General features: G+C 37.5%; 1 long non-coding RNA gene across 4 annotated transcripts in view; it reads right to left on the bottom strand.

Moving 5' to 3' along the window:
* Window positions 1-20,699, bottom strand: part of LOC141502659 (uncharacterized) — a 169,671-nt gene extending 148,972 nt beyond the window's left edge. For 2 of the 4 annotated variants that reach the window (XR_012472613.1, XR_012472614.1), the window contains exon 1: window positions 20,451-20,696. This is a non-coding gene — a long non-coding RNA (uncharacterized LOC141502659). Of the gene's footprint in view, window positions 1-20,450 lie in introns of all 4 variants that reach the window. The other 2 variants (XR_012472612.1, XR_012472611.1) reach the window with 2 other exon arrangements.
* Between the last annotated feature and the right edge of the window lie 5,091 nt (window positions 20,700-25,790).

The following is a 25,790-nucleotide window of genomic DNA, read 5'->3' as shown; positions in this document are numbered from 1 at the left end:
TTTTCTAGAGTTCTCTAAGTATACCATCATATTAGCTGCAAGAGTGAAAGTTTTGCTTCCTCATTCCTTCAAATTTTTTCTTCTCTTATTGATAAAACTAGCATTTCTAATACTATATTGAATAGTAGTGGTGATGATAGCTGTCCTTGTTTTATCCCTGATCTTATTGGAAATAGGAGCCAGGAATCTTAAATGATACAATCTTCACCCCACCCCAATCCCTCATGAAGCCTAAAGAGGGGAAGTTATAGGTAGTAGAAGGAGTTTGGAATTTGGAGTTTTGTAGCCAAGTTTGAATCTAGGCTCTGATAATTATGTTCTTTGTGACCAGGAATACTGTGACCATAGGAACATCATTTTTGACTGTAGACTTCCATTTCTTCATCCATAAAATGAGAACCTAGTTATCTTCCAGTTCTAAATCTATGATTCCCTATATCACCTCATAAGTAATAGGTTCAGACCACATATGGCATTTTTTCTTCTCTAAGACAACTAGGTGGATAGTGCATAGAACACTAGGCCTAGAGTCAGGAAGACAAGAGCTCAAATCTGGCTTCTGATACTTGCTGGCTCTTTAATACTGGTCAGATCACTTAACCCTGTTTGTCTCTATTTCCTCATCTGTAGAATGAGCTGGAGAAGGAAATTGCAACCACTCCAATGTCTTTGCCAAGAAAACACTAAATGGGGTCATGAGGAGTTGAACATAACTGAAATGAATGAAATGATTGAACAAAAACAGTGCACTTACCATTTAATAGTGTATATTCTAACAACCTGTGTATGTGTAATATACAACTCTTGGACTCTAAGCTTCATAGGGGCAAAGATACTGTTTTACCAAAATTTTGTATTTACCCTAAAAAGTAGTACTGAGTCCTGCACACCATAGATGCTTAAAAATAATTGAACATTTAAAGAATTCAGAGAATTAAAGAGGCAAGGTCTTTTCAGATCTATAAAAAGCTTGGGGTGATGCCAAGGATCTGAGTGTGATTTTATAGGAAATTTTATAAAACAGCATACCCAGGTGTTACACAGGCATAGCACCAAGTATGAATCAGCAGTGGTGTAATGGAAAAAAAGAGAGAACTCTCAGGAAATCTGGGTTCAGGACTTCAGTTCTTTCTTTATCTGTAAGAGGAAAGGGATAGTCTAAATCAAGGATTTCAACCTAAGCTCCAAGAATTTGAGGGGTTTTATTTTTTTTAATGATAACTATATTCAATAGTTGGTTTGTAGTTTTATATATTTTAATTTATGTTTATAAAACTTTTCTGAGAAAAGATCATAGGCTTGCGGCTAAAGGTTTCATTACTCAAATAAAGGTTAAAAATCTCCAATCTAAATGATGTCTTGTTGTCATTTTTTGATTATGTCTAACTTTTCATGACCACATTTGGGTTATTCTTGGTGAGTTACTAGAATGATTTGTCATCTCTTCTCCAGGTCATTTTATAGATGAGTAAAATGAGAAAAACAAGTTAAGTGACTTACCTAGGATCACACAGCTAGAAAGTGTCTGAATACAGATTTGGACTCAAGGCTCCAGGTCCAGCACTCTATCCATTGAGTCAACTAGATGACCAAATGATCTCTTGCTTAAATTCTAAAACTAAATTTTGATTAACACTACATGTTAACTGTTTTAAGCACTCTTAAGTGAACACTAGAGTTGATCATGTGGAGCCCACAAAAATATAGAATTCTGATTCACAAACCCTTTCAATGAACTGAATTCTTCAAATTCAAAAAGGAAAAAAAAACTCCTTACATTACTTGTTCTTAACTTCCCTTATCATAGGCAACTATATTTCAGAAAAACCTTTTTCCCCCCGCTCCCTAACAACTCCCCTTACCCCTTCTTCCCCACCTAATCCTTTGCCTTTTCTTAAAACTTTTGTGCCATGTTATCTGTTTATTCAGTGGAGGGCTTCCTACAATCTGTTGTTAGTGTCTCCCTTAATTTGATATCAGAGATGGAAAACCAATCATATTTATTCAATGGATAAAGGACTGGACTTGGAATCAGGAATACTCATCTTCCTGAGTTCCATTCTGGTCTCAGACACTTACTGTATAACCTGAGCAAGTCACTTAACCTTGTTTGTCCCAGTTTTCTTATCTGTAAAATGAGCAAACCACTCCAGTATCTCTGCCAAGAAAATCCCAAAATGGGGTCATGAAGAATCAGTAATGACTGAAATGATTGAACAATAAGATTCTATATCCTGCCCCTACCCTCAGACGCATGGTATTAACTGGTGCCCAGGTTGTATTCCTCCTCTGATCCCAAAAGTGCTGCCCTAGTTTTATCCTTCTCTTGTTTCTTGTAACCTTGTACTTCCACACACCCACCCCACCTTCCCTCTCCATTGCCCCTACCTCCATGATCTTGGCATAGGTGAATTAAAACATCTAGTAGGGGCACAGTGGATAGAGCACCAGCCCTGGAGTGAGGAGTACCTGAGTTCAAATCTGGCCTCAGATACTTAATAATTACCTAGCTGTGTGGCCTTGGGCAAGCCACTTAACCCCATTGTCTTGCAACAATAACAAAAAAAAATCTAGTAAATATTTTACTTTAAATATGTACTGGCAGGTATAGTTCTTTTATGAAACCTCCTTTAAGTCCCAAAATTCTTGCAACAGGACACCAAACCAGGAGTTTTTGAGTATTCTGGACTCAATCACCATCAGTCCACTAAGACTGAGATTTAGACAATATCAGCTAAAAATTGAATTGTGTATTTGTCAAAAAATGTTTGAAGGAGTAGCTTTTTCTAAACTACCTGAAACTCAAACCACATGTGATTTGAAAAATTGACTTCTCAAATTACAATTTGTAGAGAATAGTTTTTACTGCAGATACCTACGTGGTCTTAGGACCTCTCTCAGCCTCAGATCCTTATATATAAAATAGAAGAGCCTGGACTAAATATTTCTAAGGTCCTTTCCAACTAGGATTCTATTGTTTAATTCTTCATTTCAAAGATGACCATTATATCAGGAAGATGATGCCATAACTTATGAGTAAATTGGATTTAAGTGAGGGAGGGCTATTCAAAGCCACCAGTCTCACTTTCTCCTCCAGAGCCATCTGGATTCTGTAGCAATATTTAGATCAGGACAACTGGAGATGGTCCCAGATGACCTTGACCTTTGGTCTTTCCTAGTTCTCAATTTGTTTGAGTCAATGACCATTCAATGACTAAGGCTAGGTATGAAATGAAGCAAAGAAAGACCTCTTCTACCTAGTTAAAAAAGATTCTATGAAACTTGATTGGAAGAAGGTACCACAAATTCCCAGGAAGACTAGCTGTTTATGTTCATGAAAAACTGAGGAAGAAGCAGAAAGAAGAGACCTTGTCCCTGGACAAGTGAAAAACTGGAGAATCAGAATCACCAGAGCTATTTGACTGATATTGGACAAATTACAAAGAAAATCCCAAAATGGGGTTACTTGGCTCTTAGTCTAGCACTCAGAAATGAAAATAGGAATACTATGAGCCAGAGACTTGGAAACCTAACAACTAGAAAGTAAAACTCAAAGAAAAGATTCCACTTTAGCAATCTAGAAGAGTCCTGCTTCTTGTGCACCTTGTACATCCCCTCCTAGAAAGATATAAGGCATCATAGCCAAAATTCTGAGGGAATGATCTAAGAAACTTTAGCAGACCTGTTTTATTTTATTATTATTTATTATTTTTACTAATTCCAAGTAAGAGATTCTAGCCTTTCAGAGAGTGATATAGCAAGATAAAAAATATCATTGACTTTAAGCCAAAACAATATGGTAATAGTTTACTCTCCCTGGAAGAAGAGACAGCTAAGGATTTCAGTTGATCCAAAAGCTGGAGAAAAGGAACATTTAATGAAGAATGTATCCAGCCAACCAGTGTCCAACAGATCACAGTTCATCTGAGAAGCATCCAATAGAGATTAAATAAGTTTCCAGTAGGAAAAATTCAGTAGCACAAGATTCAGAGAGGTAAAATCAGTATAATCCAGGAACCCTGCAGCACCAGTCATGACCCTTCACCAGGAATGTGCAGTGCCCATGCATGCCAGTTTGTGAGGGATTTTGTAATCAGAGGTGAGACATAGCTCTTCCTCTTCTGCCTCACCTCATCATAAGTTCTTGCCCTCCACCACTTGTGTTCTGATCACACAGGCTCCCTATACATGCAATCTTTCTTTCAGGTCCTCCATTTGTGCCCACTCTTCCACATCTATTTGTGAAAAAGTGAATTTCAGGTTTATGAGTAATTTTTAATATAACTCTTCTTATTCTAATCTATTTATGGAATAAAACAAGTATTTCTTTAACATGGTATAATTTTTAAAATAATTGTACATGAAACAGCAAATCTAGTATGCACAACTTCTTATTCCTTTTAAAGATACAATAAAGTTATCATGCAGATTTCTCTTTTCCTTTTTTCTTCCCTCCTCCCCATTCAAGAGATGGCTACCATTAGACACAAATAATGCAAAATTATTCTATACATAATTCTATATATCAATTCTTTCTCTAGTTGAAGCTAGTGTCTTTCTTCATTTGTTCTTTGTAATTAATTTGGGTAGTTATAATAATCAAAATACTTTATTCACTTAAAGTCATTCTTAAAATAATCTTGCTATAACTATATATATACATATATGTGTGTGTGTGTGTATATATATATATATATATATATATATATATATATATATATATATATAGTGTTTTCTTGGTTTTGCTCATTTTGCTCTTCATTATTTCATGCCAGTTTCTTCATGTTTTTCTAAGATCACCAAACTCATCATTTCTGATAACACAGTAGTATTCCATTATAATTATCTTCCACAACTTGTTCAACCATTCCCCAATTGTTGAGTATTTCTGCAATTTTCAGTTCTTTGCTACTACAAAGAGAGATGCTATAAATATTTTTAGAATATGAATTCTTTTCCTTTTACCAGGTAAATAGACCTGATAGTGGTATTCTTACTCTATTGTGTTCTCTGGACTCCTATTAAAGGTCAGTACATCAATGAGCCACAAAGAACCTTGAATCTGTAATAGACATTCCATCAAGAATCATGTGCATTGATTTGGTGAACAGATACCATACATATATACCAGGGTCTACATTTGGAGTCAATAATTCAGTGATGCAACCTTGGAGTGACTTGAATGCATTCACAATTCCAGCTAAAATAATTCTGAATGAATCTATGCCAATTACATATAAACAACCCTGCTACATTACTTCAGTCTTGTCTGTCCAAAGATTTTTATAGACATTGGCGAAAATCTCCCAGAAAAACATCACTTTAGAATGTTTAAATAAGTTGATTGGGTACAAGATGAAACTGGAACTCATTCATTTCCAGAATTTGTGGATGATTATCACTGTCCTCTTTCTGTTTATGTCTCCCTTGATTTTCCTATTTTTTTCCGTCCTCGTTTTTCTCCAATGACCTATAAACACTACTTTCATAGGAACATCATACCCTAGAGACAAATAACCTCTTTTTTAACAACATACCCTTAAGTATCTCTCTGGTTGACAAGGATAATCCCAAACAAAGTATATCCTTGTCACCTATTCTGCACTTTTATGGACTATATAGTCCATAGTAAATAAAGTAATGGCAAACCACTCTAGTATCTTTGGCAGAAAAACCTCAAATTGGGTCATGAAAAGTCAAATACCACTCAAACTACTGAACACTAACAAAATTTTAACTTTATTTCAAATTGTCAAATATTTACTGATCCCCTCCTATAGTCAAGACATTGTGTTAATATTTAGATGGTTATTCTGATGAGTAAGATATAGGCCCTAACCCTACAGGCATCTAGAGATCATAGTATAGAGAACACTGGTGCTGAAATACAGAATAACTGAGTTCAAAATTGCCTCAGTATCCTCAAGACAAAAATAGGAACAATGATGGCAATTACCTTCCAGGGGTATAAGCATTAAATCAAAAAAAAATATGTGCAAAGAATTAGAAAATACTTATTAAATGTATGTTTCTTTACTTTCCCCCCTGTAAGAGTTTACAATCTAGTATATAGAAAGAATCAAATAGGTGATATTTGCACTGGTCCATACTAATAATAAAAGTAGATAAATTATCAAATAAGAAATAAACTAGATCAAGCTTTGACCACTAAGTGATGAATTTTTGGGGTCATAGCAATTCCTGAAAAGCCATCTGATGACAAGATGGTGTCAGTAGAGGAAATACCTATACTAGTACTATGGATCTTTTGGGGAGTTATGAAACACTCTACTCTGAAAAATCTGAAATGAGTGAGGCAATGGGAGAGGCATGTGGTGAAGGTGATTAGGCTACAACATAAAATAATGAAGAACTCAAGAGTTGAATTGACTCACCCAAGTCACACACACACACACACAAAAACACACACACACACACACACACACACACAAACACACACACACAGACTCCTGCAGAAGAACTGACCTCAATACAAAATGTTTTCAACTACTCCATAAGGGATTCTAGAATTACATCAACAACACAGCTTCCATCTAAGAACATCTTGTGTCCGATTGACCCAAATAGTGAGTCCTTACCCCTTTCTAAGGATTCCTGGCTCATTCCCTCAGAATTTTGGCTATGAAGTCTTGCATCTTTCCAGGAGGGGATGCACCAGGTGTACAAGAAGCAGGGCTCCTCTAGTTTGCTAAAGTGGAGTCTTTTCTTTGATTTTTACTTTCTGGTTGCTAGGTTTCCAGTCTCTATGAACAACTACAACTATGAATAACTACCCCTTCTAGCTGCTTCCTATGCTTCCATTTTCCAAGATTCATATGACTTCCCAGTCTTGATTCATCTTCTATTATTTTATTTATTTTATTTTCCCCTTTTATTTGTAAGAACAATTTTTAGCATTCATTTTAAAACTTTGATTTTCAAATTCTCTCCCTTTCTCCTTCACTACCTCCCTCTTTAAGAAAGCAAGCAATTGGACACTCATTATACATGTGTAGTCATGCAAAACATTTCCATATATAATAGTTATATTGTGAAAGACAATACGAGCAAAAACCCTCAAGAAAAATAAAGTTGGTCAACTAGGTGACACAGTGGGGGCAGCTAGGTGGCATGATCCAACCTCAGACACTTAATAATTACTTAGCCGTGTAACCTTTGGCAAGTCGCTTAACCCCATTGCCTTGTAAAAAGAAAAAAGAAAAAAATTTTAAAAGTATGCTTCAATCTGTATTGAGATACTTGATTCATCTTCAACTCATTTCACCAGGTACTGGGTTCTTCTCTGAGTTTCTCCTGTACCCCCTAAAATTAACTTTTTAAAGGTCAACTGGAAACATGGTCTATCATGCTTTCTTTCCAATTCTTTCAAGAGATTTATGCAAATCTCATAAAAGGATCTCCTGGTGTGACCACATTTTTACTGTTAGATTAACAACTAGTTTTTTTGTGGTTAAATCAGTTAAAAAACTAACTCCCTTAATTCTCTTAAATATTCATCCCTCTTGGGCTTTTTAGAGCTCAGTAAAGGCCCTCAAAAATAGAGGCAACAAATATATAAGAGAAATAACAATGATTATAGAACTAGGAAAGACTCAGGCTTGGATCCAGACTCTGGCACCTATATGAACTCAGAGAAATAATTTAACGTTTTTTAGCCTCTATATCCCTCATCCACAAAATGGGTGAATAATTTCGAAATTCACCACACAGTGTTATGATGAGAAAAAAACACTCTGGAAACAAAGTGCTCAGAGAAATGTGAAAGTACATTTTTAACAGGGAGAATTTTTAAGATTTTTTTGTTGTTGTTGTTCAGTCATGCCTGACTCTTTGTGACCCGACTCCATTTGGGGTTTTCTTGGCAAAGATACTGGAGTGGTTTGAATAGTAAGCATCTAACAAAATGTTAAAATTCCAAAAGACTTCAGAATTCATTCAAATCAACCCTCTCATTCTGCAGTTGATGAAACTAAAACAAAAGGAGATGAAATGGCTTGTTCATTGTCCCTTATCTGTGTAGTAGCAAAAGCCAAATTGAACCCAGTTCTCCTTTATTCATTGTCTGGGTATTTCCACTGACCAACCTTCCCTCATATGGGGAACTCTCTCTCCTTCTTCACCTTCTGACTTTCCTGGCTTCTTGCAAGTTTCAGCTAAAGTTCCATCTTCTACTCAGAAATTATCTCCAGTGTATCCTGGAAATAAATTATTTGTTTATGGTTGTTTATGCATTATTTCCCCTATTTGACTGTGATTCCATTGAGCTTAGATAATAAATGCTTGTTGACTTTACTTAAAGCAGCAAGGGGTCATAGTGCATAGAGGAAATTCATGTTCCTGAGTTCAAATCCAGCCTCAGGCATTGACTATCTGTGTGATAATTGGGCAAATCACTTAACTCCTTTTGCCTCAGTGCCACAATTATAAAATGAGCTTGAGAAGATACCATTTGGGGTTTTTTGACAAAGAGACCGTAGTGGTTTGCCATCACAAAAAGTTGGACACAACTAAAATGACTAAACATCAATGACCTTACTTGATAGTCAAGTGTTCCTTCCACTAAACTAAGATATCATACTAACCATTTTAACATTTAATTTATTGCATGATTTAAAGAGACCAAGAAGATTCCTAGTATAACATAAAATATAAGGGAAAAATCTGGTCAGGGACAAGTTTTCCTGAAACCAAAGAAGCTAAAATTAAAGAAGACATGATTAGAACTACTCTTACCCTGTTTCTGGTGCTCACAATCCCAGATATGGAACTTCTGGATGAAGAAAAAAGAACCACATATGTTCAACTCCTCAGCTGATTTGGAAGAGGAAATAGCCTATGAATCATTGAAATCTTCTTGCCTTGCCAAATTTTCCTGGCATGTAAAAAACCATGGAGAATTGTGAGAAAATCCAGTCATTAAAAAAACAGAAGGATAATTCAGTCCATGGATAGAGGAAATTTAGCAAATTATCTGGGAAGGGGCAAGAGACAAATGTCAATTAGTCCCAGCAGAATTTCTGCAGAAAGATTAATTCATGCATACATGGATAAAATTACAAACAGCCAGGAATCTTCTCTTTTTTCTTCTTGCCACTTTCTTACCTCTCCAATTCAGTAAAGATAAATGAAAGAACTTGGAGTCCAGAACCATAACAATACTGATCCAGTTGAGAAGGAGGTATGGGAAAGAATTTGGACACATTTTGACAGACCACCATAACTGAATATACTGGAAATATCTCAAACAAACAACTTTTCTAAAATAGAACTCTCTTTCCTTCCAAATCCATCCTTTTTGTAAATTTTCCTATTTCTGTCAAAGGCAACATTGTTCTTTCAGTCACTGAAGGCTTATGTTCAATTCCATATTCTCTCTCTCACCCTACACATCCAATCAACTGTCAAATGTTTCTTCCTCTCCATCTCACATCTGACCCCTTCTCTTTACTCACATGAGCATCATTTTAGTTCATGTCCTCATTTACTCTATTGTAACAGCATCCTAAAAGCAGTTAGGTGACTCAGTAAACAGAACACCAGAACTGAAGTCAGGAAGAACTAAGTTCAAATCTGAACTCAGACAATTCCTGTGTGTCCCTGGGCAAATCATTTAATTACTTTTAACCTTTATTCTCTGGAGAAGAAAATGACAAATCACTCCAGTATCTTTGCCAAAAAAAAAAAAAACCCAAGGGCAACATTGGTGTGTTATGGCCACAAGGTCATGCAGAATCAGACATAACTGAACAGCAGCATCCTAACTGGTCTGGTTGCCTCAAGTCTCTCCTCACTCTAGTTCAATCTCCACACAACTACCAAAGTGATTTTCCTAAATTGTAAATAGGCAGTTAGATGATCCAGCGGGTAGAGCATGGTCCCTGAAGTCAGGAGGACCTAAGTTCAAATCTGGCCTCAGACACTGTGTAATCTTAGGCAAGTCACTTAACCCTGATTGCCCCATATCCAGTGCCATGGCCAGTCATCCTGATCTGGCCACCAGACCCAGGTGACTCAGGAGGAGAAAGTGAGGCTGGTGACTTAGCCAAGCACCACCTCACCCAAATCCAATCAGATTCATCTCCCTGATGTCATGGTTTTCTTCCAGAACAAAGGACAAATATCATCATCATCAAATCTAATCATGCCACTCCCTACTCAACAAACTGTAATTACTCCCCATTGCCTGTAGGATAAAACAACAGCTCCTCTTCTGATAATTAAAGCCCTTCATAACCCAACCCCAACTTATCTTTCTAAATTCATTGAACATTACTCCTTTTCCTCCCCCTTTGAATTCCAACCAAACTGGCCTCCTCCATAAAACACTTATTTCCTATATGCCTTTAGACTGACTGCACCCCATACCCAGAATACATTTCTTCCTCATTTTTGCCTAAGAAAATGACCTCTTCCTTCAAGATAACTTTCTACCACATTCTACTTCAAGATTTTCCTAATCTTTCCAAGTGTCAGTGTCCTCCCTCCATTACTACTTTATTTCAATTGTCCAATAATAAATCTCCTTAGCCTATGCCAAAATTGCCTTTATGTACTTCATGGCAGAAGAAGCTAGCCAGATCACCCTTTACCTCTCTAGATACAATAGCCTGAGAGAACTTTTAATATATCACTTCAATCCAGTATTACAAATCATCAATGTTCTTATTCCTGGAAGAATTTAACAATGCCTTCTAGTCCATAGCCAGGACTTACCAAAGAAATATTCCCTTCCTGGACTATCAGTTTTGGAGCATGGCTGTTCACAATGAATTTGCCCAGATGAAGTTAATCCCATTCTTCAATTTTTGACTATAGTTGAACTGCCACATTCTATTGTCCTTTCTGTTTTTCAGAATAATAACAATAATAATAGCTAAGGTAGTGACTGTCACATTTTATTTTCCTTTCAAAATCATACTCTGTGGTTTGTTTATTTTGTCAGAGGTGGGGAAGAGATGGATATGGAGGAGGGGTTGCAGGTAGCCTATGCAACATGGTGGAGAAGTACTGAATCCATTGCAGCTATCCTGACTGATCCCAAGCCATTCAAAACTAAAGAAATAAAAAAAGTCAACTCATCATTGTGGATAAAGGAGGTCCCTGTGGTTACTACTGTGACCCTCTTCCCTCATATCCTTAAAATGACAAACCCTACAGCTTTTCTTATAATCTGCCTACTGTTCCTAACCAACAATATTGAACTTCCACTAAAATGTCTCTGTTCAGAATACATATAGACTTCAGTGTCCATGGTTGGAGCTCCATATTCTTCCAAATACTATAGAGTATCTCTGAGTCATATAGCTATATACTTCTAAACCCCAGGGCATTCAAGTTTGAGAAGTGCTACAAGTTTTCATCCCTCCTGGGTTATCCCTATTTTCCCACTTCTTGTTTCCTTTGTAAGACTCTCTTTCAGTGTCCATGACCTCAGGTTGCCTTGTTGTACATTCCTGAGATGCATAAAGGAGCTTACTAATGATTATATTTGGATTTCTTCTTTACTATTTGATCTAATGCTTGTTTTTATATCATTGTTGAAGTATATATGGGAGATCCAGATTCCTCTTCAACCCTTCATGCTACCATCTTAACCAAAAAGTCTCATGATCAATGATCTTCAATGATTTTCAAGGAATGGAAGTCAAGTTAAGTGTAATTTCAAGACAATGGTTTTTCTCCAGTCCCATGATACCTATCCCATGCTCCACTACCCAGAGATCACTGGCAGTGACACATTAAGCATATCTGCCATTTTATCTCTTTCTTGGAATATAGTTCAACTGAGCTTGGTGACTTGAACTTGGTAAAAGCTGTTAATAGAAAGAATCAGGGCAGAGCTAAGATGGCGACAAGAGAGGATTGTCTCTTAGGCGCTCTCTCTCATAAAACTTATAAGCTAAGGACTCTAACTAAATTTTTGAGAGACAGAACCCACAGAGGGACCCAGTGAGGTAGTTCTCCTACTCAGGGTAACCTGGAAAAGAGAAAAAAGGCTCTGTTCCCCAGGGTTGGAGGGGCAGCCCACCAGAGGGATGGCCCACCAGAGCGAAAGAACTTCAGCCTCCCAGAGGCAGCCCCAGGGTGCTGGGAGCCCTGGCTCACAGCAGCGGGAGAGTTTCCTGAGCTACACCCTAGGGAGCAGCAAGCACAACTTGGGGGAACAGCCGGGGACCTCTGCCAGAGCGAGCACCTGAAGCCCAGCACTCAGGGCACACAGTGAGAAGTGTGGCCATGGCAGCCCAGATCCAGGAACAGGAAGCAGAAGCCAGTAAGCAGGAGCCCCCAGGGCATGAGTACAGAGCTTAGAGAGATAACAGAAAGGGACTGCCTAGCTCTGTCCTCTGTCCCTGGAACAGGACACTGTGGTTCTGACCACATTCAGATACTGATCACAGTCTAGGCCCGCCCCCATAGAACAGCCGGGCCCCCCCACCTCAGCCCCATGGGGGGGCAGCGTATATAGTCATTCACAGACCGGGAGGATAGAGCCTTACACACTCAGACCCTTGTGGGAGTGTCCCAAAAGCTCAGGAAGCACCCCAAAAACCAGGCTCAGGCTGGGAAAATGAGTAACCAGAGTAAAAAGAGGAACACCATTGAGAGATACTTTGCCTGTGAGCCCAAGAAGGATCAAAATATTCAGTCTGAAGATGAGGAAGCACAAGCTCCTGCATCTAAAGACTCCAAGAAAAACAGAAATCGGGTTCAGGCTATGACAGAGCTCAAAAAAGACTTTGAAAATAAAACAAGGGAGATAAAAGAAAAACTGGGAAAAGAAATGAGAGAGATGCAGGAAAAACATGAAAATGAAGTCAGCAGTTTAGTCAAGGAAATCCAAAAAAAATGCTGAAGAAAATAACATGCTAAAAACCAGCTTAGGTCAAATGGATAAAACAGTTCAAAAAGTTATTGAGGAGAAGAATGCTTTAAAAAGCAGAATTGGCCAGATGGAAAAAAGAGATAAGAAAGCTCTCTGAAGAAAACAAATCCTTCAGACAAAGAATAGAACTCAGGGAGATTGCTGATTTTATGAGAAATCAGGACTCAATACTTCAAAACCAAAAGAATGAAAAATTAGAAGAAATTGTGAAACATCTCATTGAAAAAAACAACTAATATGGAAAACAAATTTAGGAAAGATAATTTAAAAATTATTGAAATACCTGAAAGTCATGATCAGGAAAAGAGCCTTGACTTCATTTTCAAAGAATTATTACAGGAAAATTGCCCTGATATCATAGAAGCAGAGAGCAAAAACAAAATGGAGAGAATCCACCAATCTCCCCAAGAAAGAGATCCAAAGAAAACAACCCCCAGGAATATTATAGCCAAGTTCCAGAACTCCCAAGTCAAAGAGAAAATATTACAAGCAGCCAGAAGGACACAATTCAAATATCATGGTGCTGCAGTGAGTTATCACACAGGACTTAGCAGCAACTACATTAAAAGCTCGTAGGACTTGGAATATAATATACCAGAATGCAAAAGAGCTTAGAATGCAACTGAGAATCAACTACCCAGCAAAACTGAATGTCCTCTTCCAGGGAAAAAGATGGACTTTCAATGGACCAGGGGGAATTTCAAATGTTCCTGTTGGAATGGCCAGAGCTGAACAGAAGGTTTGATCTTCAAATACAGGACTCAGGTGAAACATAGAGATTGGAAGAGAAGGGGAAAATATGAGGGCCTTAATGATGATGAACTGCATGTATTCCTGTATAGAAAAATGACACTGATAATACTCATATGAACCTTCTCAATTAACAGAGCAGGTAGAAGGAGCTTTTATAGATGAAGCACAGGAGAAAGCTGAATTTGAAGATAAAATACGGTGTAAAAATGGAGTCAATAGAAAAAAGGGAAATGTAATGGGAGAAAGAAAAAGGAGAGGGAGAATAGGCCAAGATATTTCATATAACAAGATTCTTCTTTATTCCAATGAGCTATTGCAATGATATGAAAGGGGGAAGGCAAGGGGTAATGAGGGAATCTTTGCTCTCATCAGAGGTGGCTAGGAAAGGAAACAGCATCTATATTCAATGGGGTATAGACATCTGGAGTAAGAAGGAGAGGGGGGGTGGGGGAAGGGGGGAGATGTGAATGAAGGAGGAGAGAATGGACCATGGGGGGAGAGTGATCAGATATAACAGATTTTCTTTTTTACTTCTTTCAAGGGGCTGGGATTGGATGGCCTGTCCAGGACCATAGGGCCAGGTGGATGCTGGGCCTAAGGGGTGGTATGGGGGCTTGGGGCCTCTTGGCCCCAGGGCCAGGGATCTGTCTGCTGTGCCACTCAGCTACCCTACAGCAGAGTCAGAGTGAAAGGAGAGAGAAAATATAGTACATGGAAGTGGAGAAATACAAAAGGAGGGAGTTGCAATCAGCAATGGTAACGGTGGAAAAATATGGAAGCAATTTTTGTGATGGACTTATCATAAAGAATGTGATCCACCCACATCAGAGTTGGTGGTGTTGGAATACAGACTAAAGCACATTTTTTATTATCATTATTATTATTATTTTGGAGGGGGGGATGCAGGGCAAATGGGACCGGGTGGCCTGCCTGGGGCCACATAGCAGAGTGATCATTGTTGGGTGTCTGAGGCCACATTTGGACCCAGGTGCTCCTGGCTCAAGGGCCAGTGCTCTATCTGCCATCCAGCCACCCTTACCATTATTACTATCTTATTTTATTTTGGGTCTTTTTTTTCTTTTTTTGGTTTTTGCAGGGCAGTGGGGTTGGGGTGGCTTGCATGTCACACAGCTGGGTGATTGTTGGGTGTATCAGGCTGGATTTGGGCTCAGGTGCTCCTGGCTCCAGGGCTGGCACTCTGTCCACTGCACCACCTGGCCACACCTACAATTATTACTATTATTTTTTTAAATTTTAATTTTAACTTTTTTCCTCTCCCCTTTACTTTATCACTCAAGCAAGTCTATATTTTGGGGGGTATATTGTTTACTCTTAAACAAGAATATTTTATTAATGTATAAAAACATTATTTGTACAGAATGAGAATAAATAAATATTAAATTTTAAAAAGTATCACTATCTCAGCCATCACTTTCTATTATTATCATTCTATTCTATCCCAATCCAAACAGAATTCTCCTTGGCAAAAAAAACCATAAATAATTTCTAAAAATTGAAAATGAGAGTTGACCTTGTTTACAAACTATATTAGCTCATCATGTAAATACTGATGGATATATGGAAAAGGTAGTGTTTGGTACAAATCTGAATAGGATGGTGTTTTGCCCATTCAGCTTCTTAGGTCCTCATTGCTCCAAACTCCTTCATTCAGAAACTTACAGCTAATGATATCAACTAACATTTATAAAGTGTTTGCTATGTATCAGACATTGTGCTAAGCACATTACAATTATCATGTCATTTGATCATCACAACAGTCTTGTTAGGTTCTATTATTAACCCTGTTTTACAGATTAGAAGACTGATGCAGATAGAAGTTAAGTGACGTGCCCAAGGTCACAAAGTCATATGTCTGAAGCTGTATTTGAACTGTCTTCCTGACTCTAGACCTGGCACATTGTCCATTGTGATACACAATGGCCCCATAGACACAGCACTAATCTTTGATTTAAGACCTCTCAACAAAACCTAGAACTCTCAACAATCTTGGGTGATTTCAGGTATCATTATGGGCATTCTAAATCTTTCTGTTAAAAAAAAGTACATGAAGATAGAAAATCTATTTTAAAAATTCCATGGGGTACATGGGGTGTCCAGGGAGAACTAGTATCAGCCCTTTTTAGGGCTGATCATCTATCTTTGTTGCCCATTTGACTCTCCCAATTTCCTCCTGTGATACCAAAAAACTGTAGCATGAACAGTAGCCACAGCCCAGTAAAACCATCTCAAAAGACACGTTAAACTTAGTTGAGTAACCAAGGAACTTCACATCCATCAGTGAGTTTGGGTGATGTATACCCCAATATGTGAAGACTTCCCCAGTATAATGGGAATAATTTGAAGGCAGTTGAAGTAGGTGCTATGGAGCACCTAGAGTTTGATCAGGCAGCAAAGATACAAGGTCAACCACTGTAAGTCAGGGCTATTGCCAGTCATCTTGATTTTTGTCCTGTCACTGGACTTTGATGATTTTGGAAGAGAGTGAAGCTGATGATTTTATACAACTCTGCCTCACTTAAATCCAATTCATGCACTAATTCAAGATATCACCCTACAATAGTTACCCTCTAATAATTAATCCTCTTCAAAAATGAGACACAAATAACAACAATAGCAAAAGCCTTAACAAATTAAAAACTGATTCTTAGATGCTCTTCATCTATATTCATTATCATTATTCTTGCCCCTCCTACCAAGAACTGAGTATATTCTTTGATCCTACTTGTTTTTCTCCAATATAACTTTAAAAGAAAGGTTACATATTATAATACACAAAAGGATAATCTTAAAGCCAGGGTGATCTGGTTTCATTTTTTTTTTTTTTTGCTTTAAACATATACTGGCTAAACCACACTGGATAAGCCATTTAACTTCTCAGTGCTGTAGGAAAATTTCTAAGACTTAAGTTGCAAAGAAGGTGCCTATTATTATTAGAGGATGACTCTTTATACAAGAGTTTCCTAAATTTACTGAAATCACTGTCCCTTGATATTTTCACCAGTTTTTGCTAATTTGGAGTTTTGATGATGTTGTTATTTAATTATTTCAGTTGTAGCTGATTCTTCATGACCTCATTTGGAATTTCCTAGGTAAAGATATTGGAAGTTTGCCATTTCCTTCTCTTTACAGATGAGGAAACTGAGACAAACAGAGTAAAGTGACATCCTCAGGATCATGTAGCTAGTTAAGTGTCTAAGGTCAGATTTAAAGTCAGGTCTCACTGACTCAAGGTCCAATTCTTTATCCACTGATTCATCTAACTGTCCAAAATATTCTATTATTTGTTATTTCATTCATGTCTGACACTTTATGGCCCCATTTGGGGTCTTTTTTGGCAAAGATACTGGAGTGGTTTGCCATTTTCCTTTCTGGTTCATTTTACAGATGAGGAAATTGAGGCAAACAGAGTGAGATGATTTGCCCATGATTCCATAGTTAACAAGTGTCTGAAGCCAGATTTGAAATCAGGGAGATTATCTTTTTTTAAATTAATTTTTTCACAATTGATATTTTATTTTTCCAAATTCCAAATTCCAAAGTTTTTCAACATTTACTCACATGCATATGCATATTTATAAGTTTTATAATTTCCTTCTACCCTCCCATCCCAGCCCATACCCCTCAATGGCAAATAGTGTGGTGAACATTATACATATACATTTGTGTTTAATGTGTTTACAGATCAGTCATTTTCTGTATGAAGAATTAGGATTAAGAGAAAAGAAAGAAAACCATGAGATAAGAAAGAAAAACATGATGAATTTTTTGTTTGTTTTTGTAAAGCAATGGGGTTAAGTGGCTTGCCCAAGAACACACAGCTAACATTTGTCCTTCATTTTCAAAGAAGACTACAACATCAGGGAGGTGATGTCATGATAAGCACAGGAATTGGATTTGAGTGAGTGGGTGCTAAGTTACCAGTCTTATTTTTCCTCAAAAGTCATCTGAGTCCAGTGACCAGATATGAATCAGGACTACTGGAGACAGCCCTGGATGCAGGGCAAATACAGTTATGTGACTTGTCCAAGGTCACACAGTAAGTGGCAAGTTTTCTGAGGCCCAATTTGAACTCCTTTCCTCCTGAATCCAAGGTCAGTGCTCTATCCACTGTGCCACCTAAGGTCACATTTGAATTCAGGTCCTCCTGACTCCAAGGCTGGTGCACTTCCTCACCAAGCTGTCCCCCATAAGAGAAATTTTTTTAAAAGTGAGCATAGTGTTCATTCAGATTCTGTAGTTGTTTCTTTGTTTTGCTTTGTTTTGCTTTGTTTTTCTTCCTCTGAATGCAAATAATAGCATTCAGATCTCCAGGGTTGTCCAAGCTCTTTGAACTTCTGAGAGAAGCTGTATCCATCAAAGCTGATCAACTCACAATGTTATTGTTAAGTGTACAGTGTTCTCTTGGTTCTGCTCCCTTTGCTCAACATCATTGATTCTGTAATGCTCAACATCTGTAATTCATTCCGTGCTTCTCTAGAGTCTGAACATTCATGGTTTCTTATAGAATAATAATACTCTATAACATTCATATACCATAACTTGTTCAGTCATTCCCCTATTGATGATCATCTCCTCAATTTCCAATAAAAGATTATAGTTTTGAACTAATTCTATCACAATCACTTTGATCCCTTAGAAAAATTTCTAACTTTTAGACAAAGCTTCAGATCTTTATTTAAATTTATATTCATATATCATACATACATACATACATACATATATATATATATATAGTGGGTGTGGATGAGTGTATAAAACCTTTGATCTTGCTTTAGCTGATGCAAAATTCAACTTATTGGAAATATTTGGTTAAGAAAAAATAGATTATAGTCATAGTTTCTATGAATGTACCAGGAGAGAAAATTCCAGACCTTTTCTTTTCCTTTTTTTTTTTTTTAGGTTTTTTTGTAAGGCAAACGGGGTTAAGTGGCTTGCCCAAGGCCACACAGCTAGGTAACTATTAAGTGTGTGAGACCAGATTTGAACCCAGGTACTCCTGACTCCAGGACCAGTGCTTTATCCACTACGCCACCTAGCCGCCCTGTCACTATGCCACCTAGCTGCCCCCAGACCTTTTCTTGAGAGTTCTCTCAGTCCAGGTCTTCTACTGGTTCAGTGCCTGTAGAACAAATGACCCTCTTCAATATATCCTTTTCTGCTGGAGCTCACTCTTATCTTTACTCAAGGGTGGACTGGAATGCTCCTTCCAGCTTGCCAGACCTTCTACTTAAAATAATTTAACTTCCTAAAATATTCCAAAGACTTTTCACAGTTAGTCTAAGGCCTTAGAAAAAGATCTAAGAGTGAGATTGATTGATTAGGCTTTTTATCTCATGCTGCAGATGAAATACAGTGGAGTAAATGGATCACCTTTCCTCTTAATCTGACTCAGAAGAACAATGAGAAAGGAAATTGCCTGAGAGGACTGCATCAGAGAAAAGAGTCTAGTTCTCTATTTATTTATCAAATCTTACCCATCTGCTAGTTTTTCCCCCCTCACTATTGGCTCAGGTTTCTTTTTGGTCTAGATTCATTAATCTTTTTCTTGCCTTGAGTGAACCATAGGAAACATCAATAAATCATCTCTGGCATCAAAAAAGCACCAACAAATATTGATATGTCTCAAACATCAGTAAATCAACATACATCAATTAAATCAATACCAATAAATCAATAAATACTTATTTTCAACTTAAACCCCCAGATAGTGAAAAATAAAAAACTATGATTAGAAAGACAATTCTCAGGGCAGCTAGGTGGCTTAGTGGATAAAGCACCGGCCCTGGAGTCAGGAGTACCTGTGTTCAAATCCGGCCTCAGATACTTAATAATTACCTAGCTGTGTGGCCTTGGGCAAGCCACTTGACCCAGTTTGCCTTGCAAAAAACCCCCAAAAAAGACAATTCTCTTCTATTTCTATGCCCTAGAGTAAGCATAGTTCCACTTAGCTGCTTTTTTTTTTTTACATACACAGTGAACATTATCTCAGAGAAACCAATTTCTTTAGGCAGTGAGGTGGTACAATGGATAAAATACTGAGCCTAAAGTCAATACTTGGGTTCAAATTCAGTCTTAGATACTAGCTTTGTGATCTCAGGCAAGTCTTAACCTCAGTTTCCTCCCCTGTAAAATGGGGGTGATTCTCCCAAGGTACCTCAACTGAGATAATATTAATAAAGCACTTCCCACAGCACCCAGTATATAGAATATATTGTTCTTTTGAGAATATATAGCCAGTACACAAAACAAACAAACTTAAAAAAAAAAATAAGAAAGACTTGTCTTCCTTTGGGAAGCTAGCCTGATTTTAGAAAGCTTCATCCTCTAAATAAACTCTCCTGCCCCTATACCCTTCTTTACTATTTATATCCTGATGACAACTCTTCCTTTGAGAGGTCAGCAGTAACCTCTCATACTCCCATATGTTTCCTTACTGCTCATGTGGCTACTGTTGCATTTGTTTGCCACTGCTACTAGGCTGCTTCCCTTTAGCTTCTACTAACCATAGCATACATAAATAAACTTTTTTTCCCCTTAAAAAAAAGAAAGAAGAAATTGTAAGCTGTAGGTTCAGCAAGAAGGCTAAAATGAAGAAAGAGAGAAGTAGTTTCACCTTCTCTTCAAACAGGAACAACTCTTTCTTTTTTGTTATAACCACCCTTCATCTTTCAGCTAGAGTTCTTTTCCAGCCTCTCCCCCTCAGGTATTGAAGGAAATGAAAACAGAAGCAGTAGCTGCAGTAAGAGTGAAAGCAGTTGTGAAACTAAGTCACCTCCTACTGTCAGGTCTTCTCAGATTCTTGGTCTCTCCACGAAGAACCTCAATATCCTCCCTCTGTTGTCCCCCAAAGTTAAAGCTGCTTGGCCATGGATGCAGTAGTAAGGGCTGATGGCAGTCCCCTTTCCTCTTCATACTTTCCTGGCTTTGTCTTTTCCTGTTTATGGCTGTAGCAGCAGGCTCCCAGGTCTTAGAGAACTCCACCCTTGATTACTCCTGCATATTTCCAACCTCCCAAGAGATTCCTGCTTTCCCTCCTTGGATCAGAACACCCTGAGGACATCTGCCCCATTTCAGATAGATAAGAGGTTGTTATACAATTAGTGAATTGGTAGGTGGCACAATGGATAGAGTGCCAAGTCTGGAGTCAAGAAGACTCATTTTCCTCAGTTCAAATCTGATCTCAAACACTTAGTAGCTGGGTGACCCCAAGCAAACTTGTTTGCCTCAGTTGTCTCAAATATAAAATTAGCTGAAAGAGAAAATGGCAAACCACTCCAGTATCCCTTCCAAGAAAAGCCCCTGGGGTCACAAAGAATCAGACACAACTAAAACATTAAACAACAATAAATATAATCAATATTGTGACAGGATATCCAGACTTTCACTCTCACTGTGTTTTTCTGGAAGTGAGTTTGTTTTGCTGCTTCAGAACTCCATCCAAACATAAATCAACAAAGGGTTCATTGAATGACTAAAGTGGGTTCTAGATTCAGTCAATAACTGCCAATCTGATTAGAATGGCTGAGTTTACTCCCACTTCCCCATCCCAATGAAGGAATGCCTGGAATCAGGCCACTGTACTCTAGTACTGGTTCACACTTAGCCTAGATAAATAGAAAAGCATGGTAGAAGAGGAGCTCCATTCCTTTGCAACAAAAATAAACAATCTCCTTCTTCCTAGGCACAGGAGACCTAATCAGGCCTCTTCCAGAATTTAACAAAGTTTTCCTGACATGCTATGACTCAAGGGTTATTGATATACAGTTTTGCCTAGTCCATAATTACTTCAAACCCCTCTGGGTTTCTACTTGGGTTTGGCAGCATTTCCCTCCAAGGGCTACAGTATACTTGCTCATTCCCCAGATGGTGAGGTCAGTGAGGACAGAGAAGCAACAAGCAAGCTTCAGAGTGAGTCAAATATTCCCTCCTTCAAAGCTATCTAATGATAACAATATGTTTTTTCTGCCACCTGGGAGTTCTCCTGAACAAACGTACATGGCCCAGTGAGGTGAGTCTCATATAAAGAATAGGAAACCATGTGGCTTTCAAAGGAATGCAAAAATGCTACAGGATGTATCACACTGAAAATAATAGTGAAAACAAGGGTAATCTCATGCCAAATTGAATAAAAATGAGATGAATCTGGTTTTGAGGTTATCATAACTGGAATTGGGGAGGAAACATGATATGGCGATAGAGTGCTGGAACTTAGGGTCAGAAGTTCAAGGCAAAGCACTGTCACTTGGTGTTATGGGACTTTAAACAAAATTAAGTTCTCTGCCTCAATTTCCCAAGGAGGTCGAATTAGATGAACTCCACAACCTCTGAGAGGACCCAAAGACTCTAGCAGTCTGCAATTCTGTGTGGATTGTAAAGTATATTATAGATGCTCTGTGATGACAATGCCAGAATTTGAGATCTCATCAGTGTAGGATATTCTAACTACTCCCTCTTCCTTGAGTCTCCCTCTACTCCAATCCATTCTCAATTCAACAGAAATGTTTAGTTTTCTAAAATTTTGATCCAATGATGTCACCTCCTATACTCAGTGAACTCCGTGGTTCCCTATTACCCCCATGATCAGGTATAAACTCTTTTGTTTGGCACTGAAAGCTTATCAAAACCTGGTCCCCTTCCTACCTGTCCAGTTTTCATATACATTATTCTCCTCCCCACACTTTACATTCTAACAACACTGATCTACTTGAAGCTCCTGGAACACAACATTCTTATCTCCCATTACTGCCCAGAATGTTCAATCCTATCATTTCTCCCAAGATGTGGTGAAGTTACTCTATGCTTGTTCATAAAGTGGATTGTTAAATTTCAGCATGAGCTTTTACACATCAGAAATCAGTGAATGCTAACAAATCAGAGCTTGATTTATTGCTTTACTATTTGTATAGACAAGAAAGTAATGGAAAAAATGTTCATGATGTTAAATGTTAAATTTAGTGTATCCTGCAACCTTTTTTTTCCATAGAATTGGTTGCTATGACCAGCACATCACTATCTCTGGTCTGAGTTTCCCTGGCTTCCTTGGAGACTCAGTTCATACCCCACCTACTCCAAGAAGAATTTCCCAATCCTCACTAATGATCTCTTTTCTTAGAGTCTCTTCCAAATAATATATATAAATATATGTTTCTTAAATCTACTTAGTCACTTAGACTTTTGTCTTCACACTTAGAATTTAAGCCCCTTCAAACAAAACCAATATGATCAAGATGAGAAGGAAAGCAGAAAACTGGGGGGGGGGGGCAGGGGGAGGGGGAGAGAAGAAGGAAGAGGAGGAGAAGGAAGGAATTTCACAATAAGGGTCTCTGATAAAAATTCTTTTCTCGAACATATAGAGATCTGAATCAAATTTATAAGAATGCAAATCATTCCTCAATTGATGAAAGAATATGAACAGGCAATTTTCAGATGAAGAAATCAAAGCTATCTACAATCATGAAAAAATGCTCTAAATCACTATTAATAAGAGAATACAAATGAAAACATCTCTGAGGTGCCACGTCACACCTATCATATTGACTAGTGTGACAGAAAAGTAAAATTATAAATGTTGTAGGAAATGTAGGAAAATTGGGACATTGCATTGTTGGTAGAGTTAAGAAATGATCCAACAATTTTGGAGAGTAATTTGGAACTGTCCAAAGGACTATAGAACAATACATACTCTTTGATCCAACAATAGCACTACTAGGACTGTATCCCAAAGAGATTTAAAAGAGGGGGGACCTTTTTATACAAAATATTTATGATTTATTTTTGTAATGACAAAGAATTAGAAATTGAGGGGCAACCGATCAATCAAAGAATAGCTGAATAAGTTATGGTGTATGTTGTAATGAAATACTTCTCTGCTATAAGAAATGATGAGCGGACTGATTTCAAAAAACCCTGGAAAAACTTATATGAACTGATACAAAATAAAGTGAAGGGAACCAGGAGAACATTGTACTCAGTAATAGCAATATTGTAGCAATGACCAACTGTGACTGACTTAGCTACTCTCAGCAAAACAATGATCCATTGCAATTCCAAGGGGACTCATGATGAAAAATACTTCAGAGAAAGAAGTGGTGGAATCTGAGTGCAGATGTAAGCATAATATTTTTCAGTTTTGAGGGGGGGATGGATTGGTCTATGTTTTCTTTCGCAATATGATCAATATGAACATATTTTGCATGATTACATATGTGTAAGCTACATCAAATTGCTTACCAGACATCTTAGGGAGGAGGAGGGAAGGGAGCAAAGGAGGGAATTTAGATCTCAATTTTTTAAAAAAATGTTAAATATTGATTTTACACATAATCATTCAAATAAAAATAATTTAAGCTCCTTGGAAGCTTTTAGCTTTCTTCAATAACCCCAACACTAAACAAAGTACATAGTAAGAACTTAATAAACACATAATAAAAACCAAAACCCTTACATCAAAGGATACCAGAGTACTTCTCTCATTCTGAATCTTCCACTAAAAGAAAACTCTTTCAAGGCAGGGTGGGTTTAATCTTTATCTTTGTAGTCTCAGTATTGAAGCCTTCTCCAAGCCCTCCTAATTCTATTTACTTCTTTTATATACTATCTATCCTGTACACAGATATATTTTATTTGTCTGTTGTCTCCCCATTGGATTGTAAACTCCTTGAGGGCAGGGACTATCTTTTCCCTCTTTTTTTTATATTCCCAGTCCTTACCACATAATAATCACTTAAATGTTTATTGAATTAAATTGCGGAACTGTTGAGCACAGTGCCTTACTGAAGGCACCTAATATATATAAATGCTTTTTTAGATTGCATTGGATTTAATCTAAAAATTAGCTTTTATCAAAGTCAATAAGAACATTTTGATTGCCCACTTTTCAAGAATGGGATTCTCTTCTTTCCTATGTTCAGCCTCCTGGAACCCTAAGACCTGAAAAATGAGCTTTTATATTATTGCCCAGATTCAGGCCACCATGGCATTGCCTGGACTCATTCCAACTGTAGCTGACTTTATGTTGCCTTCCTATAAAAATGTAAGCTGCTTGAGAGCAGGAACTAGCTTGCCGTCTTGTTTTTGTGGTGTTTAGTTTATTAGTACAGTGTTCAGTTTATTACATGCTTTTTTCCATTAATTTTTCATCTTTAAGTGAAAAGTTGTAGTGCTCCAAAAAGAGTCAAGAGAGAGTTTATATAATCAGATTACTTTCTCAGGTGGGGGGAGTATTTGATGCCTTTATACCCAGTTAGCAGAGAACTGGCTCCAAAGATATAGAAGATTAGAGGAGTTTTAATGACAGTGGAATATAAACCAAAAAGAATTAAAAGAAAACAAGAGCCAGGATCCACCCTTTATTAATGTTAATTCTTAAGTGTCGCCTCAATGGATCAAGGAAAGGAGAGTGGTAAAGGACAGAATAGCTACCCCTATAATGTTGAATAATTTCCCCCCACATTTATTGCCTTATAATTAGGATCAACATATGATTAAATGACAGCCGACTTTCTTGCTAGACCAGAAAAAAGTTATTAGAAATAAAAGACATCTTTTTCCTTCTTTGAATTTTGTTTACTCTTTGCTTCCTTGATTATGGTCAGAATATAAACAACATATTATATTCTAATGATTACTCAAGCAGGACATTGAGAAACAGGGTATGTAGGTCAAATTCTGAATCTATTAGAAAATTATAGGTATTGTTTAATCAATAAATTATCAAACATTAATAAAGCACTTAGGATATATCAGAAGATAGATGTATGCAACAAGTCAAAGTCTGGTCTAGCTTAGTCTAGAAATCAGGTCTTGGGAGCAGCTAGGTGGTGCAGTAGATAGAACACCAGCTCTGGAGTCAGGAGGACCTGATTTCAAATCCAGCCTCATGGTCTTGACAAGTCACTTAACCCCATTGCCTTGAAAAAACAAAACAAAACAAAAAAAAGAATTAGTTCAGGTAACAGGCTGCCTAACTACTACTGGACACTGAGGAGGGATGGTCCCTTGGAGAATAATAGTTACATTTTAGGATGGTTAAACAAACATAATTTTGTTTAGTTTTTTTAAATCATTTTTAAAAAACATAAAATTGTGATTTTTTAGAAAATGGAGAACAATG

Source organism: Macrotis lagotis, chromosome X (assembly GCF_037893015.1).
Source record: "Macrotis lagotis isolate mMagLag1 chromosome X, bilby.v1.9.chrom.fasta, whole genome shotgun sequence".
NCBI classification, from domain to species: Eukaryota; Metazoa; Chordata; class Mammalia; order Peramelemorphia; family Peramelidae; genus Macrotis; species Macrotis lagotis.
The sequence above is the reverse complement of the archived record's forward strand: the minus strand, read 5'-3'. Positions and strand labels throughout refer to the sequence as shown.